This window comes from Castor canadensis, chromosome 3, assembly GCF_047511655.1.
Source record: "Castor canadensis chromosome 3, mCasCan1.hap1v2, whole genome shotgun sequence".
NCBI classification, from domain to species: Eukaryota; Metazoa; Chordata; class Mammalia; order Rodentia; family Castoridae; genus Castor; species Castor canadensis.
The window spans coordinates 63917787-63938950 of NC_133388.1; positions in this window are offsets into that span (position 1 = coordinate 63917787).

Here is a 21164-nt window from a genome sequence, read left to right on the forward strand (position 1 = left end):
ATAGAAGAATCCTGGTCCAAGGCTAGCCCCAGGCAAAAAATGCAAGACCTTATCTGAAAAATAATAGATGAAAAAGAGCTGGAAGTATGACACAGGGATCAGACTTCTTGCCTAGCCAAGCCTCAAGGCTCAGACTTCAAACACCATCACCTCAGTTTTTCTTTCTCTTTGAAATGTAAAAAAAGTTCACAAGCCACAAACCAAATGCATATGTCAAGCCGTTTTTATCGTAATGGTTGCTAGAGCCCTAAGTCCTCGTTCTCTCCTCAACTAACTCTCACAAGGCAAGTGTTCGATAAATATAACTGTATAATTGTGAAATGAGTGTATTTTATCATTTTTGCATTTACTTACATGTGTATACATTATTTGGATCAACCATTCCCAGCTCTGTCCAGGACCTAGTACCCTCCTTTTTCTCTCTGATTTTGTAGAAGAAAAAACATAAAAGATAAGAAGAAAAACATGTTTTTTTTTTTTAATTAAAGGTAGCTACAAAGGGAGATTCCATGTGTTGTTTCCATGCACAAATGTATTACAATACAGATTGGTTCATCTCTATCAGACCTCTTCACTACTTCCTAGTCCCCTTCCCTTAGTGGCCTCTGCCAATTTAAGATTGCTGTATTTATTCCTTTTTAAAAAAAATTTTTATTCATTTATTCATGTGCGCACACATGTTTTGGGCCATTTCTCCCCCCTGCTCCCTGTCCCCTCAGTTTAGAGACTGTTTCTTTTGTTGTACAGAAGCTTTTAAATTTTATGAAGTCCCATTTGTCCATCCTTTCTCTTAGTTGCTGAGCTGCTGGGGTTCTATTGAGGAAGTCCTTGCCTTTACCTATTAGTTCCAGAGTGTTTCCAGCTCTTTCCTGTACTAACTTCAGAGTTTCAGGTCAGATACTAAGGTCCTTAATCCATTTTGAGATGATACTAATACAGGGTAATAAATATGGATCTAGTTTCAGTTTTTTTGCAGATGGATAACCACTATTCCCAGCAACATTTGTTGAAGAGGCTGTCTTTTTTCCATTGTATATTTTTGGTGCCTTCATCAAAAATAAGGTGGGCATAGCTGTATGGATTCATATCCAGGTCCTCTATTCTGTTCCGCTGGTCTTCATGTCTGTTTTTGTACCAGTACCATGCTGTTTTTATTGCTATTGCTTCATAATACAGTTTGAAGTCGGGTATTGTGATACCTCCAGCATTTCTCTTTTTGCTGACTATTGCCTTGGCTATTTCCTGTCTCTTGTTTTTCCAAATGAACTTTAGAGTAGATTTTTCAATCTCTGTAATGAATGTCATTGGGATTTTGATGGGAATTTCATTAAACATGTAGACTGCTTTTGGTAGTATAGTTATTTTCACTATGTTGATTCCACCAATCCATGAGCATGGAAGATATTTCTATCTTCTGGTAGTCTTCCTTGATCTCTTTCTTCAGGGGTTTGTAGTTCTCCTTGTAGAGGTCATTCACATCCTTTGTTAAGTTTACTCCTAGTTTTTTTTATTTTTTTTTTGAGGCTATTGTAAATGGAATTGTTTCCATATATTATTTCACAGTTTGTTCATTCATGGTGTATAGAAAAGCTGATGATTTTTGTAAATTGATTTTATATCCTGCAACCTTGCTGTGGTTGTTCATGGTATCTAGAAGTTTTTGGGTAGAGTTTTTTGGGTCTTTAAGGTATAGAATCATATCATCTTCAAATAGGGATATTTTGACAGTTTCTTTATTTATTTGTATTCCTTTTATTTCTTCTTCTTATCTAATTGCTCTGGATAGGAATTCCAGTGCTATGTGAATAGGAGTGGGGATACTGGAAACAGTGGTCTCATTTCTGATTTTAGGGGAAATGGTTTCAATTTTTCACCATTAAGTATGATGTTGGCTATAGGTTTTTCATATATAGCCTTTACAAATGTTGAGGTACATTCCTTCTATTTATAGTTTTCTTAGAACTTTTATCATGAAGTGGTGTTTGATCTTTTCAAAGGCTTTGTCTGCATCTGTTGAGATGATCAAGTGATTTTTGTCTTTGATTCTATTGATTTGCTGTATTACATTTATAGATTTGTGTATGTTGAACCACCTCTGCATCTCTAGGATGAATCCAGCTTGGTTGTGGTGAATGATCTTTTTGATGTGTTGTTGGATTCAGTTTGCCATTATTATATTGAGGATTTTTCCATCAATGTTCATTAACAAGATTGGTCTGTAGTTCTCCTTTTGGAAGGTGTCTTTTTCAGGTTTGGGGATGAGTGTAATACTTGCTTCATAAAATGAGTTAAGCAGTATTCCTTCCCTTTCTATCTTGTGGAATAATTTAAGGAGGGTTGGTATCAGTTCTTCTTTAAAGGTCTGATAAAATTCAGCAGAGAATCCATCAGATCCTGGACTTTTTTTGGGGGGGAGACTATTTAATGCTGGTTTAATATCATTTTGTGTTATACATCTATTCATTTGGTTAATATCCTCTTGGGTTAATTTTGGATTGTCGTAAGTATCTAGAAATCTGTCAATTTCTTCAAGATTTTGGTATTTATTAGAATATAGGTAATCAAAGTAGTCTCTGATGATTTCCTGGATTTCCATGGTGTTTGTTGTTATCTCACCTTTTGAATTTCTGATTTTAGTGACTTAGGTTTTTTCTCTACTCATTTTAGTCAAGTTTGCCAGGGTTCTGTCAATCTTATTTATTGTTTCAAAGAACCAGATTTTTGTTTCATTGATTCTTTGTATTTTTTTTTCTATTTCATTGATTTCAGCCCTTATTTTTATTATTTCTTTCCTTCTGCTTGTTTTGGGATTTGCTTATTCTTATTTTTTCTAGCAGTTTGAGATAAAGCATTAGGTTATTTATTTGAGATCTTTCTGTGCTTTTAATATATGCACTCATGACTATATACGTTCCTCTTAGGACTGCCTTTGCTGTGACCCATAGGTTCCAGTACGTCGTGTTTTCATTTTCATTAACTTCCAGGAAACTTTTAATTTCCTCTTTTATTTCATCAATGACCCACTGATCATTGAGCAATGTGTTTTTTAACTTCCAATTGTTTGCATGTTTTTTACTATTGTTTTTGTTGTTGAGTTCTAGTTTTAATGCATTGTGATCAAATAGAATTCATGGGATTATTTATATTTTCTTATATTTGCTGAGGCTTGCTTTGTGCCCTAAGAATGATCCGTTTTGGAGAAGGTTCCATAGGCTGCTGAGAAGAATGCATATTGTGCAGAAGTTGCATGAAATATTCTTTAGATCAGCTAGGTCCATTTGATCTATGATATGACTTAGTTCTAGGATTTCTTTATTGATTTTTTGTTTGGATGACTTATCTGTTGGTAATAGGAGGAGTATTAAAGTCTGCCATTACCACTGTGTTAAAGTCTATATATGTTTTTAGGTCCTTCATAGTATGTTTGATGAATTTGGGTGCACTGGCATTGGGTGAATATAGGTTGATAATTGTTATTTCCTTTTGGTGTATTTCCCCTTTTATTAGTGTGGAGTGTCCTTCTTTATCTTGTTTGATCAATGTAAGTTTGAAGTCTACTTTGTCTGAGATAAGTATTGCTAGTCCTACCTGCTTTCAGGGGTTATTGGCTTGAAGAATCTTCTTCAAACTTTTCACCCTAAGCCAGTGTTGTTTCTGACAATGAGATGGGTCTCCTATAAACAACTGATTGTTGGATCTTCATTTTTAATCCAGTTTGCCAAATGGTGTCTTTTGATGGGGGAATTAAGTCCATTAACATTCTGTGTTAGTATTGAAAGGTATGTGGTGATTCCTGTCATTTTGTTGTTTTTGTTGTTTAATGGTTTGATTGTGAATCAGTGTTACTCTACTTTCTTGCCTTTCCTTTTTCTGTGGTTTTGTACTGTCTGTCATTCATGGTTTTGTTTGCTTTCATTTTCTGTTTGCAGAATTCCTTGAAGAATCTTTTGTAGTGGTGGCTTGGTGGTCATATATTGTTTTTTTCTGCTTATGGAAAGCTTTTATTGCTCCATCTATTTTGCATAATAGTTTTGCTGGTAGAATATCCTAGTTGAAGTTATTTTCATTCAGTGCCTCGAAGACCTCACTCCATGCTCTTCTTGATTTTAAGGTTTCCATTGAGAAATCTGCTGTGATTGTGATGGGTTTACCTTTGCATGTTATTTGTTTTTTCTCTCTTACAGGCTTCAATATTCTTTCTCTATTCTCTGGGATTGTTGTTTTAATGACACTATGTCATGGAGTAGTTCTCTTTTGGTCACATCTGTTTGGTGTCCTGGAGGCTTCCTGTACCTGAATGGGCATAAGTGTCTGTAGGTTTGGGTAATTTTCTATTATTATCTTGTTGAATATATTACTAATTCATTTTGCTTGCACCTTCTCCTTGTTCAATACCAATGATTCTCAGGTTTGGTCTTTTGATGGAGTTGGTGAGTTCTTGGATATTCCTTTCACAGGTCTTGAGTTGTTTGACAGTTTTTCCTTTAATTTCCATTTTATTTTCAAGTTCTGAGATTCTGTCTTCTGCTTGATCTAGTCTGCTGGAGTGCCTTTCATTTTGTTTTGTATTTCTGGTTCATTCTTTTTTCTGAGGTTTTTCATATCATGGGTCATTCCTCTTTAATACTGTCAATTTTCACCCTTAATTCATTTATCTCTTTATTTATGGTGTTCTCTGTTTCACTCTGGTATTTACTGAGGGCTCCTAAGAGTTCATTTATTTGTTTTTGTGTCTTCTCATATTTTTTATTTTTGTTGTCTTGGAATTTCTTGGGTGCCTCCTGTACGTTTTGGTTGACCATTTCTAGTAATATCTCAAAGAAATTCTCAGTGATTACTTTCAGGATTTCTTCTTTCAGATTGTTCTTGTAGGCTTCATTGGGTTCCTGGCCATAGTTTATCTTTGTTTTGTTGGAGTCTGGAACTGGGTATCCATTTTCTTCATTTCTCTCTGATCCTGTATGAATTTATTTTTGGGGGAGAGTGGTTTCCATCACTTTTTCATCGTCCTATCACTCCATTTTGTGCTGTTTCTGTCCCTGGTCTGTGTGCGATTTAGTATTAGTGAATTTACAATAGTAAATCTAACAAAACAAAGAAAGAAAGAAAAAAGAGAGAGAGAGAGAGAACCAAAGAAATCAACAGGGAGAGGTGGTGGACAAACAATCAGGGAACAAAACAAACAAACACATAAAAAAAAATTCCAGGTTCAGGAACAATAGAATTTCAGTCTTAGTAGTTCTGGTGTTACTATTTCAGCATCCAGTGCTGGTGTTGCTATTTAAGCAGAAGCTCTGTTGTAGTCTCACTAGGTGGTTGGGGAGTCTCGCCAATTTTTTTTCCTGCCTTTCAGCAGTAGCTACTTAGTCAGCTCCTCCCTCAGTGAGGTGTGGCTTGTCCTCAGGTTCTGGAGATCAGCTCTGTGTCCCACTAGCCATCCTGCTTTGGACTTGGTTTTCACTGTGTTGGTTTAGTGAGGGCTTGTTTCTTTGCCTCATGCCCTATCTGTGTGGCAAGTTCAGAGAGCTGTCAGCCGGCTCTCTTCTGTCAGCATGTTATGCTGCTTTGCTGACTGTTTTTCAACTTTGCAACATCGTTTGACTTTGGATGTTGCTCACTGGCTCAGGAGATGAGCTTTGTGGACTGCTTTCTGCCCTATTTCAGGCAGCATCTTATTACCCGCCCACTGTTGGCCCTTCTACCTTTCCAGTCTTTGTTTCCTGAAAGTTCACATGGAGATCAGCTACTTGACCCTCCTGTGTTCTCTGGTGCACTCAGAGCACCCTGCCCCTGCCCCCCTTCTGTGTGTTCTTTTCAGTTACTTGTTTATTATTGTTTTTTTTGTGTGTGTGGGTTTATCCCAGGTGTGGCTGGGGGAATACCACATGACACTTGGTTCTCACCTGTTGGTCTGCTGAATATCTCCCAAGCAGGTTTGGAGTCAGTGTCTGGCAGTATGGGAGCTCTCTTGTTTTCTCAGTGTAATGGGGTGTGTAGAAGATTTGTATGGGCTGGGGGTTCAGAGTGTCAGAACTTTGATTCTTCTTGGTGGTTTTTTCCGTCTAATTGTGGCTCTAGTGTCTCAGCAAAATTTTTGATTTACAGAGTTCATGCTGACTTCTTCTGCCCTCTAGTCACCATCTTGGATCCAATCACTCCTACTGTATTCATTCCTACAAAGAAATGGGTTTATTTTAAATAGTTCTTCTCCCATAATAAATTTAATCATGGTCAGAATTCACTATATTCCAAAATAGAATTTCTCTAATATTTATTACCTAGACCAAGGTATTACAGATTCCTACTGGTTATTTTTTTACCTGATTAGTTGATCTAATTTTAGATAAATGCATGGTTTATTGTGCAAAAATTAAGTGCTTTAATTTTTGCAAGATGATAAAAAGAAAACATTATTTAAAAAAATCATTAAAAAATTTTATTACAATATGCTCCTTTCTACCTGGAAATATTTTGGTATGTCTACAATGCTACTACATAAGATGGCAACAATATTGTAGCCTAACAATAGTAAAAATAATTATCACTCTGTAGATCTTTTTTGGTAAATTATGCTTTTAAATTAATAGGTTAATAATATCACATCTTATTTGATTTCACAGTTATGAGTTGCTTTCATTATAGAGAAATAGGACATAGTACACTTACCCAAGTAGGAATGATTTCCAAAATAAAATTACTTTTATTTTACTCTCACAGGCTTTAAAAAAATATGATTGATTGCTCTCTGTTTTATTTCCACTTATAATTTTATACATCAATTTCTATTGCTAGAATAGTATACATATAGTAAAAAAATTTGAACATGTAATGTCTTATCTTGGATTTGTTCATGTTAGCTGTTTTATGATCTTTTTATATTCTTTACTGTCTATAATTTTTAATATTTAATAATTTTAAGCCAGATAATTGATACCCTGATGGAAATTTGAGGAAAATATTATAGAGCTACCATTAAAAAAAAAAGCTTTTCTCATTTTACATTGTTTCCTATGCTATTAAAACACTTTCTTAGACCCATGACATTAGTGTAAACTATTATAAGATTTTGACATTTAAAGGCAATTTCTTAAAAAAGAGATAAATATACTCTGTGAAATCAACTAAAAAGAAACAAACTTTCTTCTCATACCTATCTTTAAATTATTTTTTTAGATTGAGATTTACTTTCTGTTTCAATAGTTGACAGTGTGCTGAGGGTAATGTAGTATTTGAAAGCAATTGTTCTAACCTGAGCTCTGGGCACTCTGGGCACCCTGCACTTACAGAGGAAAGGAATATTGCATAGGGATGTATGTCCCTCTTTTATAGTCTAGGTCTTCTTAAATATGAATGATGTGCAACAACATTAGACACTTGTGTCTAGATAACATTTTCTCATTATTGGGTTCAATGCATTTCAGAGTAGACTGTATAGAATATCAACATCCAGACATATCCTGTATGAGTACTTTAACACAGTACCTCTCAAACTTCATGTGCATAAAAATTCATCACCAAATTTAGTAACTTCAGGATGGGATGTGATATATTGCATTTCTAAGAAACTCCAGTATGACAATGATAGCAGTGTTTGGAGAACCAAATTGTAGTTACTAATGCAAGTGTATTATAGTAAAGCCTGAGAAAACCTAATGAACACCATTAAATTTTACCCCATCTAAATTTTTTCTAAACCTACAATAATGATTTTTTTCTTAGAATACAATTTGAAACCTGAGCAAAAAAAGTTCCACAAGAATTATTTCAACATTTTGAAATATGTCCCTCTGCATCAGTGATTCTCAGCACTTTAGAGTGGATCACAAGCACCTGAAGGATTTGGTAAACTAGAAATTTCCCATGCTGCCCTAAAGCTACTGATTCAGTAGAATGAGGGTTCCTACCTAATTATGTTAACAAGATGCCAGGTTATGCTAATGCTGCTCACTGGGAGAACCTCAGAAGTCACCACTCTGCTTTCTCTATGTTTTTTTTGTGCAACAAGTCAAATCAGCAGAAATCTTAACAGTGGTATTCTGTTTCTTTAACCTCCCCTCACAGTAATTTTTTCAGGGTTGTGATATAACATTAGGCCTCTGTTTTCTTTGCAAATTATGCTAAAAAGTCTATATGCATAATGTGAAGTATTTTTCTGTAAATATGTTGTTGAAAAGACTGTCCAAACTGCCCAATATGTAGGTCAGCTTTCTTTCAATTAAAAAGGAATATGATATATTTTGTTGCTATGTTCATCTCTCTGGAGAAGATTTGAGTATCCTTTATCCAAAATGCTTTGAATCCAAAATGTTTTGAATTTGGGATTATTTTCAGATTTTTGAGTATCTATATACACATAATGAGCTATTTGGTGGGTGACACCCAAGCTTCACTCATGTTTTCTTTATACTTTATTTACATATGCTAAAGGTAATTTCATACAACATTGCTATTTCACCTGTGTTGACTGCAACCCATTGTATAAGTTTAGGTGTGGAGTTTTCCACTTGAGTCAACTATAAAAAAGTTTCAAATTTTGCAGCATTTCTGCATTTCAGTTTTAGATTTTTCAGATTATGATTGCTCAACCTCTGCTGAAAAAGTTATACCACAACAGAAAAATTATAGTTAATCTGACTTACACAGATTTCTATTTTTAGAATATATGCCATACTGTTGGATGGCAAAGTGTAGATAGTAGAGTTAATTAGAAAGTTAATTTATATAATCAATCAATATCAAGATAGATAAAGGCTGGTTTACATCTCTCTAAAATTCAGATGTCAAAGCCATATTCCCCAAAGTGACTGTGTTTAGAGATAGAGCTTCAAGATGCTTGTTAATGTTAAAAAAAAGTACATAATGGTGGAGTCTTAATATTGTAAATCTGGTGCCCTTAAAAAAGAAAGAGACACCAGTAGTGTGCACACTCATAGGAAAATCATGTGAAGATTGGATATCCAAGATGGAAAAAGAGACTCCATAAGATAACACTTCTGTCAGCAGCTTGATCTTGGGATTCCAGTTTCCAGAAAGAAGAGAAATAAACTTGTCTTATTTTAACCACTTAATGTATAATATTCTGCTAAGGCATTCCAAGCAGACTAATGTCTACCCATATATTTTTGTTGTAGTAAAAGTTAAGTACATTGATTGCATTCCTTACTCCCACGGTCTTAGTTTTGAGAAATTACTATTCGCAGGATGAACATGACCACAATATCAATCTACATACCTACTTATTCTGCTGATAGGTGGAGTCTGTTCTCCTTAATTTTGAATTTAGTATGGCTCTGTTACATACTTCACTACAGTACAATCTGGTAGGATTGGTATTCTAAGATACCAAAGGTTAATTAATAAGATTTGCAGCTTCCACTCAGTACTACTAGGATTCTTTCTGTTGAATTTAAACTTTCAATTTGTGAAGAAACCCACACAGCCCCAAAAAGAACACAGGATAGAGAGAAATTATATACCCTAGGCCAACAGTCACAGCAGAGCAATTAGCAGACAAGTAGTAGAAATCTTCCAACCATAGCAGGAATAAGTACTCTGGCCTATCAGTCTGCCCCAGACAATGCCACACAGAACAGACTAACTGTCCCAAATAATTCCTGCTCTAATTATAGACTTTTAAGGAAAATAAATGATTTTTATTGTTTTTTATCAACTAGGTTTTATGGTGGTTTATTGTGTAATAATAGATAATCAAACCACCACACGTACCTAACAAATGAAATCTCTGTCTTTATATTTCCAAAAATACTATTGTTACCAGTTGAGGGGCTGATCACTGGAACCCAGTGGATTCTTGGTCTCACTGAAGAAAGAATTCAGAGGTGAATGCACGAAGGAGTTTCACAAAGGAAGGCTTATTAAAAGCAATTGTGAAAGTATACTCTTGAGAGGCCAAGAACACACAGACTGATCAAAAATTTGAGTGTTCTGAACTGTCAGCGTATTAGGATTTTTACTGGTATTGCTTCAAAATTGTAGTATGCTCAAAATTGTGGAGTTTTCCTAGAACAGGTTGGGTTTCATAGAAGGGGTTAGAGAGGGAGGAGACTAATTTATGTGCTCTATTTTGAATCAAGACTGTCATTTATAAGTTATAATACATAAAGCCACAAGTTTAATTATATGTAAATAAAGTCTTTTCCTAATCTTTGTACAGACATTCAGCAGAAATGGAACAAAAAAACCATAGGGTAGGAGATTCACAGAAATAAGAGAATGACAGGATGCATCACTAGGGTATTAAACCAGGATATGGATAGAAGTTAAGACTAGAGTAAGGCGCTGAAAGCTCTTGCCCATTTCTTATGATGGCTGCTATTGGGCCTGACCAGATCTCTTTCCCTAAGATCCTTCCATCTTCCCCTCACCGAATATGGACACTTATAAACACCTAGTGGGAGGAAAGAAGGAGAAATCTCTTCTTCTGTAAGCTTTTCCTGCTAAGTGAGGGTCACAGTCCCTACCTATGGAGCAATAGTCTCTTCTAGCTTAAATTAGGGCCTCAGACGAGTTCCATCCATCAAGTTGAATGAGGAACATTCTGATTCAGAGGGTTGGTATCAGGATCTTCTAGCAGGTTAGGCTGGATTCCCACTCATGCTTTCATCTGGAGAAGAAACAGTTGGACTCTATAAGAAACAAAGTGGACCAACAGCTTATGCAGACATATTTATCTGCTTATTGCTTAAACAATATGAAACATTGGGAGTTAGCAATATTGGGAGTAAAGGTTCAAAAATGTGAATGTAGGGCATAGGCAGCCAAAAGAAGGCAAGTGTCTAATGAATTCCCAAAGAATATAGGAATAGAACTTTGATTATAGAATATAGGAATAGAACTTTGACTTCCTTGTAAGTTGCTTCAGTGTTTAAATCTATTGCCCCATTATTATTGACATAAGTGCAGCATGTTTTCTTAGTGATAACACATACTCTTCATTCAGTCAGTCAGCCATCAAAGACTAAGCAATTTTTCATTACTATTCCAGGGAGGGATGTTGTTCTTGCATAGTTTTCAATGTACCAACAGAAACATTCCTGAAGTTTAGCGGGGTTCCAGTAAGATTCCTAAGCATTACTTCATGATAAGCAATTCTCAATCTTAGTGCAATAAGTCCAGCCACAATTCAAAAAGTGCTATTGGCAAGCCCAGGATCCACATGAGATGGGAAAAATGATTTTCCCTGGAGTCTCCATAGGTAATTTTACAGATGGAGAGTCTCTCTCAGTTAGCCAGCTTGGAATGCATTGCCCATACCAGTTAACATTGCCTATTATGGGGTCATCCAGATCCACTAAGAATGTGCCTCAGAGGATCCCAGAAAGTCTTTGCCACAACTCCAAGTCATTCCAGGAATGAAAGTATCAAAAGCCTTGTTAAGAAATAGAATCCACAGAGCTGAATGATTTTGGTTGTTAGCAGCTATGGGTTCCCCTGGGGAATATCTCTTCTCATTTCAATCATTGACTTGGGCTGAGAAAGTCTTTGGTTCTTTCTTGGTTAGGAATGAATACAGGAGTTGCTTGTAAAGCTCAAACTAGTGAGGGTCTTTAAATTCTAGGCAATGTTGTTTTTTTTTTTTCTTTCATCAGTTTACATGTAGGGACATATAGATACTTGAGAGAATTTGGGGGTAGAACAGCAGAAGTCATTGTTAATGAATGTGAGGCCTTTGTCATAGTTGGCCTTCTCAGTTTTATCATTTCCTACATTCTGTATAATGAAGCATTTGATGGTTTCCCAATTATACCTGCAAACCCAGCAAGAGGACCCTGACTGGTCAGGGATTCAGTCGTACCATTTGAGTCTGATTCTTGACTCTCAGGATCAGGCTCTGGAAACTAAGGTTTAACTCAGCTCAGAGGGAACCTCCTTTGTTTATATCTGTTTCGCAGCAGTTAGAGTGCTTAATATCACCAGATATGGACCCCCTGAAATAGGGTGAAATGTCAAGTGTGTGCCCCTATGTATCTTGACAAGAATTAAATCTCCTGGTTGAATTGGAAGATTCATGAGGGCTGGGATCAGCAGTTGGCAATGTTTTTTTTCCCCATATTATTGAATAGCCTTCTGAACTTTTCCCAAATTAATGACATGTTGAGTGAGCATCTGTATTGCTGGATCTACCAGGAAGTCAAAGTTTAAGAAAGGTTTCCAGGGTTGATGGTATGGCTCGTATTATAGTGTCTGCCTAGAAAGCTCAGGACCCTGATTTCAAACCTTAGTACCACAAAAACAAACAAATAAAAAATGTTTCCCTTAAGTTGTCTCAAAGGGGCTTATGGGCAATTCTTACCTTCTACAAGGTAATTGGTAACTACCTTAGCTATGATTCTGAAGTCTCTTGGCATAGTTTAGCCAAAGTCATTTTCAAGGTTTGGTTGGCTTATTCCCCCTTCCCAGAGTACTGAGGTCTCCAGGCTCAATGTAAATTATAAGTGATTCTGACAGGCAGAGTTGTTGACTATTTTTTTTTTTTTGCAGTACTGGGGCTTGAACTTAGGGCCTACCTACACCTTGAGCCATTCCACCAGCCCTTTTTGTGTTAGCTATTTTCTAGATCGGGCCTCTCAAACTGTTTGCTCAGGCTGCCTCTGAACCATGATCCTCCTGATCTCTGCCTCCTGAGTAGCTAGAATTACAGGCATGAGCCACCAGCGCCCAGCACTATTGACTTAAGAAATAAAGGTGGGCCCGTTGTTAATCTATGAGATCCTTGGTAAGTGATCAAGGTATAATTTCTTCATAACAAGTAGCAAGCTTTTATCTACTTTTGTATCTTTGTCAGTGTGGTTTAGGAAAGCATTGCCCCACTCAGTAAAGGTATCAGTGAAAATCAAAAGATATGTATATATATCCCTTACAATAGGAAGTAAAAGTTCAGTTGAAAATCCTTCTCTGGGAATGCAACACAGGTTACTCCAAAGGCACCTGCATACCCATGTTTATTGCAGCAGTATTCACAATAGCCAAGTTATGGAAACAGCAAAGATCCCCCACTACTGATGAATAGATTAAGAAAATGTGGTATTTATGCACAGTGGAATTTTACTCAGCCATGAAGAAGAATGAAATCTCATCATTCTCAAGTAAATGTATGGAACTGGAGGACATCATTCTGAGTGAGGTTAGCCAGGCTCAGAAGAACAAAAATCATATGTTCTCCCTCATATGTGGACTTTATATCTAGGGCAAATACAGCATTATGGTTGGACTTGGGTCACATCATAAGGGGAGACCACACACAGGAGCTAGGGGGATAGCTAAGAAACCCAAAACATGAAAGTATTTGATGTCCCCACTAAAGAGGAACTAATACAGGAACCTTAAAGTGACAGAGGTCAATATGAGAAGGGGATAAGGAACTAGTCAAAAGGACAGTTAGAGATGAATCAACTTGGGTTGTAACACATTTGTACATGGAAGCAATACTAGGAATCTCTGTATAACTATCCTTATCTCAACTAGCAAAAATGCTTTGTCTTCCTTATTATTGCTTATATCTTCTCTTCAACAATATTAGAGATAAGGGCAGAACAGATTCTACCTGGAAGCAAGGGGGAGTGGGGGGAGAGGGAGGGGGCCGGGGGATAAGGGGGAGAAATGACCCAAACAATGTATGCACATGTGAATAAATGAATAATAATAAAAAAGAAAATCCTTCTCTGAAAAAGTCCTTTTCCTCTACATAGGATATAGCAGAGGTAGAGGTTTAAATAAGCATCCTACATTTTTGTTCTGGCACAAGGCATAAGCTCAACTTACTTGTTTGATGGTATCCTGTATTGCATTCAAGAGAAGAGTCATATGGCCAATAGAGGGATGGCATCTTAGCCCATATGGCAATAACGAAGTAAGCCCTTATCGACTCTCTTTTGAAGGGACTGGGGAAGTAAGAGTCTTTCTCTCTAACTGTTCTTGTGCAATTAGAGTTTTAAACTCTACCAAACCCAAGAGGATGGCCTCAGCCACTGTCCAATTGTTATCTGAATCTACATGGCACAAGGAATTCCCCTACCACCCAAGAAAACAGAAATTTGACAAGTTAAGTGGGTTGAGTTTATGCCCTTTGGCCCTTCACAAAGGAGTAAAGATAATAAAAAAGAGTGAGGGAGACGGATGCTTGTGGACCAAGAAAAGAAGCACTTGAAAATCACCTACATTCCAAGAATGAATTGAATTTTGCCCTAAGAGCACTGAGAAGTTCTCCCATGTGTCCCAGTGGAGAAGCCAAAAAAAAAAAAAAAAAAATTAGGGGCTGACATGAGGAATCTCACATGGCAAAGTTTATAAAAAGAAAATCAAGGGATATTCTCCAGAAGGCTGAAAGTAGGCAGCCTGACCAAGCATTGAGTGCCCCTGACTCTCAGGCATCAGGATTTTTATTACCATTGCTTAATGATTAAGTTAATAGGACACAGATATTTGGGGTTTCTCTGGAACAGGGGCTAGGCTTCCAAGAAGAGGTCGATCAGGGGGAAAACAACTTCATGTGGTCCATTTGGAACCTAGACAGTGTATCTGTAAGGTTCATATACATAAACCACAACTTTAATGTATGTTAATGTGGTCATTGTTTATCCTTTGTACAAACTTTCTGAAGAAATGGAACAAAAAGCTAAGAGTAGGAGATTCCCAGAACTAACAGAGTGACAGGATATTTTGCTAGGTTATTAAACCAGGATGTGGATAAATCTTTAGACTTGAGTGGGACACTGAAGTCTTTCGACAATTTCTTGTGCATGGTTGTTGTTTTGTCTGATTCTATCTCCTTGACTATGATCCTCTATGATACCTGCAAATACTATCCCACTACATATGTAATAAAGGCAGAGAAGAATAAAATACATTAAAGGAGGTTGAAAACTATAGAATCTACCCAAGGTATACTTAAAAAATTAAAATTCACATTTGAGTTTATAAAAGTAAATTAGTAATTTCACAAAAATAAAAGAGCATAATTAGTAACATTTTCCTTCACAAAATCTTATGGTGTATATAGAACAGCTCTTGTTTAGGACTGCCCTGTTTTAAACCTTTTGATAAAATGGATGCCATCTATTTATTTATTTTGTCTTTTTATTATTATTGTTGTACTGGGGATTCATTGTTATATTTACAGAAGTTCTTACAATACATCATAGCTGAATTCATACCCCCATCACTCTCCTTTATCCTCCCTTCCCCCCATTTCTGGAATTGCTTCAACATATCTCATTTCTTCCATTTTTATACATGAGTACAAAATATTTCCATCACATTTAGCCACTGGTACCAGCCCTTAGATAGGATCTGATTTCCTTCCCTATTCTTTGTTTTAGAGGAAAAAAAGGCATTTTTGTTTAAGATAACTCTACAGGTAGTTTTCTTATGACATTTCCATGTATATATGTTTTATAATTCTAATTGGTTCATGCCCTCTGTTTTTTTCCTTTCTACCTTAGTCCCCTACTTATGGTGATTTCAATAGGTTTAAATATTCTATGTTTATTCTTGTATAGAAAGTACATCATCCATATTCATTTCTTAACTTCTTTCACCTTCCTTCTCCCATTAATGATCTCCCCTTAGCATAAACTGTTTTCATAATATTGCTTATATTTGCATTGTGTCTATTTCTCACATATGAATGAACACATGTGGCCTTAGACTTTCTGAGCCTGGCTTACCTCACTTAATATGAAGTCCTCCAATTGTATACATTTACCTTCACACCACATGGTTTCATTCTTCTTTATGGCTGAGTAAAACTCATCAGTTTTAGAACATCTAGTTTGTTTCAATAGTTTGGTTATTGTGCTACAATAAACATCAGGTTGCAAGTGTCTTTATAGTGTCTTGACTTACATTCCTTTGGGTATATCCTAGCAATATATTGCTGAATGATATGGCAGTTATATTTTTATTTTTTTGAGGAGCCTCCCTACTGTATTCCATAATGGTTGGACTAATTTACATTCCCCTCAAGAGTGTATGAGGGTTCCTTTTCCATACATCCTTACCAATATTTATTATTATTTGTGTGCTTGATGGTAGCCATTCTAACAGGAGTGAAGTGGAATCTTAATGTGGTTTTGATTTGCATTTCCTTTATGACTAGGATGTTGAGCATTTTTTCATGTGTTTTTTAGCCATTTGGACATTTCTTTGAAAAACCTCTGTTCAGTTCATTTTCTCATTTCTTTAATGGGCCATCAATTTTTGAGGAGTTTAGTTTCTTGAGCTCCCTGAATATTCTGGTTATTAATCATTTGTCAGCTATATAGCTGACAAAGATTTTCTCACATTCTGTGGGCAACCTCTTCAACTTGGTGACCATTTATTTTGTTGTGCAGTACTTTTTAGTTTCATGTAGTCACATTTGTCAGTCCTTTCTCTTAGTTCTTTAGTCATTTATGTTCCACATAGGAACTCATTGCCTATACCTATTTTTCCCAGTGTATCCCCTGCTCTTTCCTGCACTAAATTCTGTTTCAGGTCTTAAGGTCCTTGATCCACTTTGTGTTGATACTTGTACAGGGTGAAAGACATAGTTTAGTTCAATTTTCTATATTCAGATATCCAGTTTTCTCAGCAACATTTCTTTCAGATGCTCTCTTTTTTTCCTTTGTATATTTTGGGCACCTTTGTCAAAAATCAGGTGGACATAACTACATGAATTCATATCGGGGTCATTTTATTCAGTTCCATTGGTCTTCATGTCTGTTTTTGTGCCAGTACCAGGCTGTTGTTATTGCTATGGTTCTGTAATAGTTTGAAGTTGGGTATTATGATGCTACATTGTTGCAGATTTTGTTTAGTATTGCCCTGGCTATTCATGGTTTTGGTGTTTCAAAATGAACTTTAGGGTTGATTTTTCAATCTCTGTGATGAATGTCAGTGGGATTTTGGCAGGGATTGTGTTGAATATGTACATTGCTTTTGGTTGTACAGCCATTTTTATTATGTTGATTCTGCCCATCCATGAGCATGGGAGATTTTTCCATCTTCTGTAGTCTTCTTTGATTTCTTTCTTCATTGGTTTAGTTTTCATTGTAGAGGACTTTCACTTTCTTTGTTAGAGTTATTCCTAGATTTTTTTTGAGGCTACTATAAATGGAATTATTTTCTTTTATTCTTTCTCAGTCTGTTCCTTTTTGTTATATATTAAGGCTACTGATTTTTCTAAATTGATTTTGTACTCTGCTACTTTGCTGATGCCTATGAGTTTTTTTATGGAGTTTTATGAGTCTTTTAGGTATAAAATCTGCAAATAGGGATAGCTTGACTTCTTCCTTTCCTATTTGAATTCCTTTTATTTCTTCTTCCTGTCTTATTGCTGTAGCTAGGAATTCTGAGACTATGTTGAATAAGAGTGGACAGAGAGGAAACTCTTGTCTTATTCTTCACTTTAGGTAAAATGGTTTCAGGTTTTCCCCATTTAGTATGATTTTGGCTACAAGCTGGTCTATATATAAAGCCTTTATTATGTTGAGGTACATTCCTTCTATTCCTAGTTTCATCAGAGCTTTTATCATGAAAGAATATTGAATTTTTTTCAAAGGGTTTTCTTGAATCTATTGAGATGATCATGTGGTTCCTGTCTTTGCTTCTTTTAATATACTGTATTACATTTAATGATTTGCATACGTTGAACCATTCCTGTATCTCTGGGATGAAACTGACTCCATCATGGTGTATGATCTTTTTGACATGTTGTTGAATTCAGTTTGCTATTATTTTATTGAGGCTTTTTGAAACTATGTCCATTAAAGAGATTGTCCTTTAAATGTCTTTGTTTCTTGTGTGCTTGTCTGGTTTTGGTATGATTTAGGCAGTGTTCCTTCCCTTCTATTTCATGGAAAAGTTTGAGGAGTATTGGTATTAGTTCTTCTTTATAGGTCCAGTTAGAATTCAGCAGTGAATCTGTCAGGTCCTGAACTTTTCTTTTTGGGAGACTCTTTATTGGTACTTCAGTTTCATTGCTGCTATCTCTGTCTCTCTCTCTCCATCTCTCTCTCTCTCTTTTTATAATTACCTTGGTTTCATTTCAAAGTTTGTTTACATCTTCTTTCATTTCATTTAGTTGTTTCTGTGTCTTCTCCAGTTTTTTATCCATGTTCTCTTGGGATTCATTGAGTTGTTTTTATATGTCTTCTTTAAGCTCTGCTTTAAGCTCATTAAACATTCTTATCATTCTTCTGACTTCAGCAACTGGGAATTTGTTCCCTTCATGTTCTACCATATCCTATATTATGTTATTGTGATACTTTTGAGAAGTCATGTTCCCCTGTCTTTTTCTTCCTATGTTTCTGTTTTGAGCATTGCATATGTGTTGTTGATTAGTTAGTTGGGGGTTTTAATCACCTGTTATCTTTCACTTAGTTGCTATGGGGCTAGCTTATTTGTTAGTTACATTGTAACATTTTTATTCACTGATTTAAAAGTATAACTTAGCAGTAACAAATTCATAGATTTAATGCTGAACCAGTAATTTACAAATTTACACAGTATATAAAACTCCTGGTAATATTATCTGTAAACACCAGATATTGGGTATATACACCAGTTATTGGCTTAAGTATTAATACTTAAGTACTTAGAATGATGGTGACAAATGAGGAGATGAGGAAGGGGCAATGGAGTGAGGGGAGAAAAGGTTTAAGGTGTGTTGGGGGGGGCTATGGAGTAATAGGTCCATAATTTAAATAAAGGTGTAATTCTGTTGTGTTGAGGGAGGGTGTTGTTGTCAGGAATTGTGGAGGGAAAGGGAAGTTTGGGGTTATATAGAACTTCATTATATGAAAAGTTGGTATAATGGACTACTCACTGAGTAGTTATTGTGGAGGAGGTAGGGACAGTGAGTAGAGAAAGAGAGGGAGGAGAGGAAGATAAGGAGAGGAAAGGAAGAAAGAGAAGAAGAGAAAGAGAAAAAGTTTAAAAACCATCATGGGAAAGAAAAGAATGTGGAGAAAGGGAGGGCTAAGCAAATTGAAATTACAACAGAGTAGAAAAAGGAGATAGGTAACAAATGCAAAAACAAAACAACAGTAAGAAAAAAATTAAAAAGAAAACTAAAATAAAGAAAAAAAATGCATATATTTATTGTCCAAATATCTTCCTTGTTATGGAGAGAAGTGAGTTTCCTCTGAGTTCAGTGTGTGCTGTGGGTCCTTCCCTGCAGTTTCTTGTCCTGGTCCTGTCCCTTCTTGGGGCTGTTATGCTGGGTTGTGTGGCAGTATAAGGTGCCCCTGCCTGCCTGACAGATTTGAGGGGAATCCACTCCGGGTGATTACACCTAGGCTCTTCTTTGGAGTGGGGGGGACTATCAGGGTCTGCTGATTTGAGTAGGTGGCTCAAAAGTGATCTCATGAGGAGCTTGTGTGTATGCAGCGGTTAACCTATTTCACCTGCTGGGCAAACCTAGTTGCTAGAATTGAGTGCTTTTCTCTGGGAATGAGTGTGGTTAGATTCAGCACACCATCAATTTCTACAAGGTGGTTGAATGTGTTATTTTCTCCATATTGCACCTAGGCTTCACCATCCCTACACAGGTTGTTTCAACTCAGCACTCCACTCCACCCCCATCAGGGGAAGGTGAAAATTTCCCTCCTATTATTGGGCTACAAACTTTGTCCAGGAGAGATGTAATTTGCCTGCAGGCTGTGATGGACTATGCTTTCTCCAGAGTAGATGATATGGCATGCTCTCCTGGAATGGTTGCATTTTCTGACAATGGTTACAGGAGTCAGCAGCACTGGGTCACACCCTGGCAGGCAGGTGGTACAGTCAGAGTTTCTATGTCCACACATCTTAGTGTGTTTTGGGGCAATCCAACGACTTTCAGAACTTGTTCTGCAGTTCTTTGTATGGAGTTTTTGTTCTTTGGAGAGAGGACAAAAGGAGGGGGGAAAAAGAAAAAAAAAGGAGAGAAATTGCTCTTAAGTGATTCCTCTAAGCAGCTGCCTGCCAGTCTGCAGTGCCTGGTCTTCTGGGATTATTATATGCCTTAAAAAGCTAAGTTAAAGGTCAGTCACTGTAAATTATGTACCCAATTTGTATTGACAATATCTTACTTGGTGAAAGAGCCACGTTACCAAATCTTTGCAGTCATGAATCTGAAGTTTTCTTTCAGACTTGTGAGAGCTCAGAGATCCTGCAACTGTCAGCTATCTGCCATCTTTGTTCTCCCCTTTCTTTTGAGGAGGCCATTTAATAGTACAGTCCAGGTGTACACAGTGCACATACATATGGACACAGTTATAGTTAATTGCACAGTCCAGGTACACCTGCATGTATGGATATGGTTATAGTTAATAGCACAGTCTGAGTGTGCACACACACACAGTTGTAGACAAGGTTATCATTAGTAGAACAATCCAAGTCGGTGTACACACATGTATGGATGTGATCATCCTTCAGCACCCATGTTGATTGTTTCTAGCAATTGGTGGATACTCAAAGTTCCTGACATAAAATGGTGCATATTTGCATATAAACTATTCACGCACTCCTATATACTTCGGCCTATCTCTAGGTTGCTTGTCATATCTAATGAAATGCAAATGCTATGTGAATGATAGTTATAAGGTGTTGCTTAGGGAAAAGTAATAGGAAAAAGTCTGTTCAGGTTCAGGACAGATGCAATGTTTTAAGTATTTTTTGGTCTATACTTGATTGAACACATGGATGTGAACCCTGTGGATATGGATATGAAAATTGACAAAAATCTGTCTCCCTACATTAAAAACAATTGCCTGCATTAGTAGTATCTCTCTGATATAATTTTTGGAATTTTGGAATCTACTGAGAGGTTACAAGTTCTGGGGGAAGGCTTGAATGGTAAACTGCATTTAGTTTTAGTCAGTTTGTAGCTACCTACCACTCACCCCAAGTCCTGCAACAGGCAGTCATGCACATGTTTCTGGGAAGCTTGCACAGGCCTGCCATAATTTAATGGGTGAAAAAGAACTGGGTCCTTCAAATATTAGCATTGGTATGATGATTGCCGATTGCTGCTCTTCCGATCACAGATGTGTAGACAAAGAAGCAACAGTCATTATTGTTTCATCAGCCACCACACACACACTACTGTAAGCCTACCTTTCTCTGACTGTTTTTCAAGAGATCAAGAAGTATGTGGGGGTACTACATACTTCATTGTAATT